Here is a 9938-nt window from a genome sequence, read left to right as displayed (position 1 = left end):
GAAGAGCAAGGCTGGGCATTAGGTAGGCTGTCCGGTAAAGTTCAAGAGATGAGGGAAGTGATCCTGCGGTTTCTTCTTGTCAGACTGCCTGGTGCAACAAAGGAAGGACTCGATGTGGGGAAGAAGAAACTGAGGAGTGTGTCCCAGGGATCCCCTGGCTGAGACTGCGGGACACGGAGGAGGAGAACGGCTGCACGTTGTGCTGTGTGAGTGTCGGAGGTACGGCACTGCAGCCGGGAGGATAAGGCAGGTTCCACTGAACCCCCAGCCCATCTTCAGACACACACCCCTCATCTCACCGCTTGAGCGCTGCTTCGCTCCTGTTCCCCAAACCTCGGGATCACACTTAGTCTAAACAGACTAATGGGCTCAAATATTGCTGGGGGCAGCTGGAGAGACATGCACAGACTCACTTCCCTAGGAAACCAGGCTTTAAATCCCCAAGCAGATTTCCACGCCACAGCGAAGACCATCCCAGATGCCTAGCAGTCCCTTCAGCTTGACTGCAGTCCAACGAACAGGCCATTAGGGAATCTGTGTTTAAGATATGATGCATTAGAGAGAAAATCCTCTCTGATAAGCTTTAAAAAGTTCTTAAAATTTAAAAAAAAACCCAAAACTTGGTGTTTTATTAATCTGAGAGCTTGGGACAGAGGGGAGAAGCAAGGAGGGGGCATTTCAACTGAACAATAGGCTCACAGTCCTTGTGCTTCCTGAGCTGCTCAGTAAGTGCTGACAGCCCCTTCATCCTGCTCTCTCCATAGGAGCTTTTTCGGTCAAATCAGATTCAGGCACTGTTTTGTGCTACCAGCCTTGATAAAGGCTTTCCAGAAGAACAATGGGCAGTGGGCCAGTAATATCCTGATTCTTCAAGGCTTTTTGTTCTAGGATGGATATAGTAGGGCTAGGTCATTTATAGACACTATAGGGGCATCTTATTTGAAATGCTGTCTCTGCTGGCGTAGTGCCCTTTATTGCAAGCAAGGCTGGGAAGGAATAGTATGGCATATTTATCTTATTCATGGCATCACTGGCAGCAGCAGCAGCTTTTTTCCAGCCAGGCACTTTATGCTGGTTTTGGCTGTGATCGAATTAATTTTCTTCATAGCAGCTCTACAGGGATGTGTTTTGGATTTGTGCTGAAAACAGTGTTGATCATATATAGATGTTTTCAATACTGCTGAGCAGTGCTTACAGAGTCAAAGCCTTTTCTGCTTCTCATCCCACCCGTGAGTGGGCTGGGGTGAACAAGAAGTTGGGAGGGAACACAGCCGGACAGCTGACCCCAACAGACCAAAGGGATGTTCCAGACCATATGACGTCATGTCTGGCATATAAAGCTGAGGGAAGAATGAAGGAAGGGGGGCACATTCAGAGTGATGCCATTTGTCTTCCCAAGTAACTGCTACACATGATGGGGCTCTGCTTTCCTGGAGATGGGTGAACACCTGCCTGCCCATGGGAAGTGGTGAATGAATTCCTTGCTTTGCTTTGCTTGTGTGCACAGCTTTTGCTTTACCTCTTACATTGTCTTTATCTCAACCCATGAGTTTTCTCACTTTTACTCCTCTGATTCTCTCCCCATCCCACTGTGGGGGGAATGAGCGAGCGGCTGTGTGGTGCTCAGTTGCTGGCCAGGGTTGAACCACAACACACTGTTTGCTTTATGAACTGCTGGGTCTCACTGTCAAGGTGCAGAGTGCCTGGTTTGAACATTAGTTCCCTTTGCCAGACATCTGGGCAGTGTCATGCCTAGGTTAACATTTGTAGAAGGTGTCTGGGGAAACATATATGCAGCAAACTCATAGGGGCAGCAGATTCCCCTGCATGGCAGGTGCTAGGCAATAGGAAGAGCCCACCAATCTCTGCCTAATGAAGCAGATAACTCAAGGAGATTAGGCAGGCACAGGATGGAAAGTGGCTTGTCTTAAGTCATGGGGAAAAAGCCAGGAAGAAAACAGAGGGAGGTTTCCCAAGCGTCAGGGAATTGTCTGACCGCTCGCTAACATTGCCTCCTTTTCCCCTTGAAACGCACCAGCAGCCTCTGACCGAGTCTGCCGTGCTGGCTGGGGTGAATAACAGCAGCAGCAATGGCTGCAGTCATTTAGCCGTCTTCTACTGGATTCTGTACCACAGCACCTTGGGGTGCTTCACAAAGAAAAGTTGAATGGCCCAAGTTCCCATGGCAGTACCTCCCCCTCCCACCCCCCCAACCTGAAATCCAGAAGGAAGTGCTCCTGAATACCCTGTCTTATTTGGTTAGGGAACACAGGCACTGTATTTCCAAACAGGACTTGGTCCTAAAGATTTCAGTGAAGCAAATCAGGGCAAGGAGACGGTGGCAAATTTGAAGCGGACTGTGGGATCCACAGGCTTCTCCATGCAGGACACGGTCTGGTTTTTGCAATGAGGCCTTCTGCTTCAGTAGAAAGAAAGGATCCTGGCGTGGTGGCTGGAATTTAAATTATCTTCTCTAAATGGGGAAAGCAGATCCAGGTGTCCTAGGGGATCCAGACTTGTGATTAATCTAAGTGGTCACTTGGGGTCTATTTTGCAGCAACTACTTCACAAAGAGAGAGAGAAAGGAGGGCACAGGACCTCACTGCTTTTCCTCCCAAAGTGAGGTTGTGTGCGGTGATGCTATTCTGGTATCTTGGAAAAGCCCCAACATAGGCACACGGGAACAAAAAACACTACTGCCGCAAACCAAACGTGTAAGCGAGGTCTGCCAAGCTGCTGAGCGTCCAGCCCTCACACTCCCGTCATTTAACCTCCTGGAGATCACATCGAAGAGGTGGGGTTGTGCTTAAAGCCAATTGGAGAGAAGAAACCTAGACTGTGGGTTTCTGGAGGGGTAAGGAAGCCAAAAACACCTCCAACTCCTCCTAGAAACATTAGAGCCGTTGTTTTAAATGGTGGCAGCAGACATAAAGGTTGTAGAGTCTGTAAGTTCTTCCCAGGCCCACCCTGGCTCCAGGTGTACGTACTCAATGCTCAGCACGTACGGTGTTGACCTTCCAATGCCAGCAGCAAGAGACTGGCTGCGATGCCGTTTTCCTTAGCACAAAGCCGCAGAGGCTCTGGATGCTGTTGTCTGCCTGCAGGAGGTTTGGCAGTGTGTGGCAGAGGTGGTGGGACAGGCCTAGAAAGCAGAGCAGGGGATGAGGAGTCCTCTGGCCTTTCCAAGAGGTGGTTCACGCAAGGCAGCATTTGGCCCTATGGCACACATCCAGGTACGAGTTACATGCGTGCCATAAAGGCCTCAAAATCTCACCCAGCGTACCATTTGTTTTGTAATTAATTCATTTTCCATTTACTATTTCTGCTAATTAAAACAATTACTTAACACATCTGCCATATGTCATGCTGGATGTCATTCACAGCCAGTATTACTGTGACTGTTCTCATGATTTCGTAAGACTCTGCCGTGCCTTCAAGCACCAAGTTCATTCATTTCTGCTTCATGACCACAATGTCCTGCTCCTTGCGCTAAAGAATCAGCAAAACAGGGATCATATGTGGAATTAAGTAATTCTAAGTCTCTCCACTAAGAGGAAGCAACTAGCTGAGTGCAGAATAATTTCAGAATAATTCTATTCTACATTATCAGACTATTTTACTATTTCACGATTTCAAAGAAAGGAAAGAAAAGAAAAATCAATCAGCTCTACATTGCTATTAACCTGTTTGACAGATGAGAAGGTGACATGGAGACCAAAGTCCAGGCTTGGAATGACATTGGGTTTTAACCTGTAGTCTGCTCCAACCAAGTGGGAAGGGACCGACTGCTGGATTTATGTAAGAATTCTGTTGCAGAGCATGGACACGAAGAACAGGTTTATCTTGGGGAATCTCTGAAAGCAGCTGAGAGCCCGGTTATGCATTTCTATCCTTACAGAAATACCAATCAAAGGGATCAAAAATTTTTGATTTAACTCCTATTCTAGATCCAGTGTTGGGCTAAAGTCCTGTGGCTGAAGCCCACTTACTTCCAGCGTCAGACAGGATCTGGAGGTTAACGTACGTGGAAGCACAGAACTAGGATGCAGGATTTTCGAAGGGGACTCATCGGTTCGCGCAGACCGGAGTGTGCTTAGGGCAGTCCCTTCTGAAGCAGGTCACTCCAGCTTGAGATCTGTGATCCCTCTCCCTCATTAGACTTAGCCTGGCAGGGTGACCTGAAGGAGCCCGGCTGCACTACAGCTCTAGAGCCTGGAGCTCTGCTCCCCCCACTCGGCTTCCAAAATTTGGAGTCACTCACTGTTTGCTTTGAGCCATAGGCGACAGCCCCCAGTTGTGCGAGTGGGGCTAGAAAAACATCCCAGAGCCGTGCAGCGGTGGAACTTCCTGATTCATGTCTGAGTTACCCTGTGCAATGCTTACAAAGACACATTATGAAGAAAAGGAGGAAGTAATGAGATTTTTTTGTTGTTGCTGTTGCTTTTTTTAATAGCAGCAGCAGAAGTCCCAGTGCACAGTTCATGAAGACTAAAGTTATGTGTCCTAGGAATCTCTCCCAGAGCCAGATTTGAAAAGCAGTCCCTTTCCAGCCAACATACATGTTGCTGAGCTACGCAGGGCTGCGGACACGAACAGCCACATGCCGACGGGCAGGCTACTGAGCAAAAACGCAGACACACAACTGCATATTCCAAAAGGTGGGTTTCTTCGCACACTCATCCCAAACACTCGTATGAGTGGGCACAAATATGCAAACAGCACTGTGGATATTTTACCCTCCCAGCACACAGAGGGTGAAAACCAAACATTAACGCTTTTGGAGTTGTCATTTATTGAAAAAAAAATCCACAAATGCAGAAGCAAAGAAGAAGAAATGCATATTCATGGGGAAAAAAAGCTAGGCGCAGCAATACAGACGTAAGAGAAAAGGGAAGGGAAGACACACATGCGCAGACCTCGCAGATAGCATTTTTAACAGCGTTCGCCCATTTAACTCATTATCAGCAAACAAATTCACTCCTCTCAGGAACCAGCTAAAGCACTTCCAAGACCTTTTCACAGGAGGGACTGCACCCCAGCAAACATGTAAGACCCCCCCCCCATGTGCAATAACATTGCTTGCAGTGCACCCTAGGCAAAAAAATAATAGCTCTTTTGCTGGGAGAAAAGGAAGGATAATGGTTACTTAGAAAGTGCTCCAGACAAGCTGTCAGGTTGAATTCAGAGAACTGGAGTCTACTCTGGGACAGCGCTGGCTCAGGGTGATCCCTTGTGAGTTGGGTTTCCTGCCTGCTACAGCTTAAAGACAACGATTCTTTGTTTCCAGTTTTTCTGGTGAAAAAACACACGCCTGCCTCCGAAGAGGGTCAGGGAGAAAGCAGACAAAACACTAACTCTGGAATTTCGAAGGAAAACAATTAAAAAAAAAAAAAAGGCAAGAAAAGAAGAAGGAAAAGCCAAGAGCGCTAGCTACTGTCTCTCCTGAAATCATAAATCCCTGGTTTGGCCACACAGTCGCAATAAGAGAAGCACCAAAAAAGCCTTCCCTTTTTCTGCTACAGAGCTAAAAATGGGACATTTCATCACCAGGCACACAAATATCACCGGCAAATGTTTTAGCTTGTACAGAGAATTAAGAGGGCACAAAGCTGCAACTGCTTTTTCTCTGCCACGACTGGAAGGTTTATGAGCTTTGCTGTGAACAAGGGGCCTTACTGACACACTCCTAAGAAGAGGTTACTGAAACTGGTCAATATTTTTCACATGACAACCTTTTAGACCTGAAAAATGGCCTTTTCAGGAGAAGAATTTTATGCAGGAATTTGAGACTCTTTTCCTGTGGGAACCGTGCTTACGCAATCCTGCTGCCTGTGGTCTGGTTGCCCCTCGCTCTCCAGTCCCCAAAAACCTTTGAACCTGTCCCCCAAAACTGTCACCAAATTTTAAAGACGGCTTTTAAAGAGTTCCTACCAATCTGAACAAAACTGCTGGGGGAAGAGGAATGAGACTGTGGCCCCGGGGGTGAGAAAAGCAGCTGCACAGACTCCTGTTTTGTACCAGGGGGTCCATGTGAGAGAGATCTTACCAATGCTCCAACATCAGGAAACTCCTCCTGAGGGGCTCACAGTGAACACGGGTACAAACCCGTGGGATGTCACGCTGTGTGAATTTCAGAGCTCACTGGTTTGCTTATCTTCTTAAATTTGCCAACAACCAAACAGAACATGTGAGCAAACACACCTTATACCCCAACACCCTTATTGTGCACACACTTTTCTAACAAAATCATAAATGCCACAGACTAAATCCTTAAAATTCATCTCCTGCAATCAAGTATTCACATGCAAATTCCTTCCCTCTTTGAAAATGCAGGTAGCATATCAGTTTTTCCTGGGTTCTGCTTGAATTTAGGTTGGATTTATGAGACTTTGGGCTAGTGCTGGTTTATCACTATTCTAAATTAAGCCTTAGGCTGAGCCTGACGTATGCAGAGGAGGGTGCTGGAGGATAAATTGCCATGTTGAATACAGCCTGTTGATCAAGATCACACATAACCTGTAATTGGGAGGCAAAGAGCCAGGCAAAGCTGTTCCACTAAATTGTCACGGGTGGTGAACCAGCAGAACCTTCCGTCACCCTGCTCTGGCACCCCGCTGCACGAATACCCACCTCTGCGTATCAGCACATACTAAAAGCACCACATATGCTCCTACGTGCCTGTTCAGGCCCATGTAATTTCACACATCAACACATCACGATTCCGTCTCTTTGGAAACTACCAGCACTATCCTGCTTGGGTTCAAATCCTGCACGGCACTTAGGCTCATGTACCAAACACACGAGTTCTGCAGACCCCAACACACTTCAAAGTAAGCATGGACTTTACAAATGTGTAGGATTGAGGCCAGAATGCTCACAACCGTACGGGACACAGCTCTTGGGCCTCCGAAATGTTGTATGTGAATATACTTTCCATTTCCCTATGGAAACCTACTCAAACGACACCATTCTGAAGGCGAGCAATTTAAAATCTCCATGGATTTGGGCAGATAAAGTGGTCTCAGATTCTACTCCCCTGTCTCCACTACCTACAGTCGGTCAGTCATTGCTCCAGTCATGGAAAATGAAGCAGACCATCTCTCCAGCGCAGCGCTGGGAGTGGGACACAAATCTTTCCATTCAGCAACGAGAGCAACCTCGTTTCATTTCCCAGAAAATTGTTCTCTAGCCAACAAATACTGGTGATTTTCATTAGAGCAATTTATTTCTCAAAGGCAGCTGAAGACAATTTGTACCAATGACGCTAAATACCATACTTTTGAGTGTTTACGAGGCTGAGAAGCAAAGAGGCTCAGGCACGAAGTGTCCTTTGAAGACGACAAGGTTTCTACCTGTCTGATCTGAGAACAAAACACACACGCTTTGCGCACCAGCTGCATGAGTTTACAGTATCTGTTTCTGCTGTGAAAGCAGTTTAACTCCCCTAAAGCAGTGCTACAGGTTCTGCCGTGTGCAGAGCTGGCACTGCAGAGAGAAGTGAGAGGGCAGAAAATAGAAGGGAAAAAGGGAGTAAAGCCTGCAGCTGCAACCAGCCAAGGCGGTTCCGTCTCCAGAGCCACGGCACGAAAGCCAGTCCTGTGGCAGCAGGGCCATGGGTCAAGCGGTGCCCTGCGCTGCCGGGTGACACTGTCCCTGCTGTGGCTCCAGAGCATGCCCTGCTGTGTCCCTAACAAGCTCGGGAGAGGGTAGGGCCGCATACTGCATCTGCAACATCTGCCTGGGTGGCAGCTGGACCTTTTTCTTTGCCGTGTTTGTTCCTTTTTTACAGTATGTGGATGGAATATGTTGTAAAAAGCCTAGTGTAAGCATATGCAAAGAGCATCCTCCCTGGAATTTGCACAAGCGAGTTATTTGCACTAGCAATTAGAGAATGTGCAAGAAAAATGAGAGGAGGATTGAAGAAATAGGTTTTTTTCTCTCTCTCTGACGTGTAGTGTACTATTTCATCACCTCCTCCTGCTTTCCAATCCTCAAGGGAAGGTGGCTAGCAAAATTTGTTTTTCTGGTTTTTAGAAAGAAGAAATATTTATGGGATTGGTAGATTCAAGATGCATTAACATAAAGAAAAAAGATTCATCTTTTGAGAAGCTAAGGGGACAAGAAAATACTTATAAAATATAATTATTTTGATCGTGAAATTCCTTTTCCAAAAGAATATCATCACCTTGAAGCGAGCCCATTAAAAAGCCTTAAAAGGAAGCCTGGAAAATCTGGTTGCCTAACAGACCGGGCTGAGGATTTCCAAGTCCAGTTTTACGTTCATCGTGGGTTTCCTCTGTGATATTGGACAAGACGCTTCACCCTGCTCCCCCAATTCCTTGTCTGTCAGCCTGTCATGTTCACATGCCTCTTACCCTGTCGTCTCACAAAGAACATTAGGAGCGTGCATCAGGAGGTTGAAGTGGGTCGGTTTGTCCGAGAAGATTATCCAGACACCAAAGGAAGGCAGAGGAAATGTGTGCGTTGTAGGAAGCAGTGGAAGAGGAGTAGATGGGATTTCAACATTTCCATGCTAGTTCTTAATTTTTATTTGGCTATCCCAGGGGTGTGTTTAGTCCTTTATTGACACATGATGAAAGTACCACGGCAAGTTAAAAACGCCTAGCTGACAGAAATCAAACGCAAACTTCTGTCAGCTGCACTAAAGAAACACACTCGAGGGCAGTAAAAATGGAGGGGGAGGAACACTTTTTTCCCACAAATTTCTTTCTGCCTGAGTGACTCTAGGCCCAACTTGCAAAGATAAAGGGTATAAAAAATTCAGAGTGCAATCTTTACAGGGAGCATTTCTCTTTAATAAAATGAAAAAAAAATCGCAGCTTTCTTCCCTTTATTTTTAGGAACCACCTGGCCTGAGACAGAAAGAGCAGAGCCTTGGATGTGCGTGTGTGTTTAGGAGGGAGATTGTGGAGGAACACGTGCATGTGTGTCTGCCTTATTCAAACAGGAGCAAGCCTAGCTTTTCTTAACTTCAAATAGATGACTGTTAGCATCAAAATAGTCAGAGAAAAGCCTGATTGGCTTTGTCTCTGTAACGTTTTATCAACTAATGCCCGTCTCATAAAAAGGGAACAGCACGCCGGGGAACAGCAGCTCAAGTGGGCAGTCACAGGGTGGACAAAAGAAGCTGCTGTCAAAAGCAGCACTGGTATTGTGGTCCAGGGTGCAGACAGATGTTGGAGATGAAATGCAGCGTGGTGCTACGAGCAGGAAGTGCTGGCTCTGAGGGCGGTGCTGGTCCACGAAGCAGCCGGACACACCACGCAGAAGCTTGTTAAGGGTGTGATCCCAGTTTGCTGTAGCCCTTCAGTGAAATGGGTGTGTGTGTGTGTGTCTCTCTCTCCAGCTGCTTAAATAAAAGACTTTCTGCCTTTCCCCACTATTCTTTGAAACACAGACTTGTGGCTTATCACTGAAGCCATGTTCTCCCCAAAAGCACAGAGATGCTCATACCCGGGGCAAGGAAACTGTCTGGGCACGAGAGCAGACTGCTCCCAGGTGGGTTATCTCATACGGCAGACAGGAGATTTCCCACTTTTCCTGGAAGCTTTTCGAATGGAGGAGCTAAACAAAGTTCAGTGAAGGAAACCAATGTTCCTGCAGTTGCACAAAGGGAAAGGAAGACCAAACTCAAGGCTCCTAGTCCTACACAGTAAGTGATAGAGCACAGGACCAGATTTTTGGTCTTCAACACCCTATTTGGCCTTTAAAAATTCAACTGCCTGACTGTGACTTACTGTCTTATGTAGGTAAGGGATGTGAATCACACCAAATCTCACTTTTACCATGACTGAGAATCCAGTTTTTCATTAAAAATAAGAAAAAGGAATAGGACTGCAGATGCAGAGAAAAACCTGAAAAACCTGACTGAAGGATATGCAAACAACTCAAAAGCCTCAAGTGTGTTATTAACGTTT

General features: G+C 46.6%; 1 protein-coding gene across 2 annotated transcripts in view; it reads right to left on the bottom strand.

Moving 5' to 3' along the window:
- The window catches only part of FLI1 (Fli-1 proto-oncogene, ETS transcription factor), a 38509-nt gene that overhangs the window by 9497 nt on the left and 19074 nt on the right, over nt 1–9938 (bottom strand). The gene's annotated exons all lie outside the window — the stretch shown is intronic.

Source organism: Eurypyga helias, unplaced genomic scaffold, assembly GCF_000690775.1.
Source record: "Eurypyga helias isolate BGI_N326 unplaced genomic scaffold, ASM69077v1 scaffold22901, whole genome shotgun sequence".
NCBI classification, from domain to species: Eukaryota; Metazoa; Chordata; class Aves; order Eurypygiformes; family Eurypygidae; genus Eurypyga; species Eurypyga helias.
Note: the sequence above shows the minus strand (reverse complement) of the source record. Positions and strands in the feature narration are given on the sequence as shown.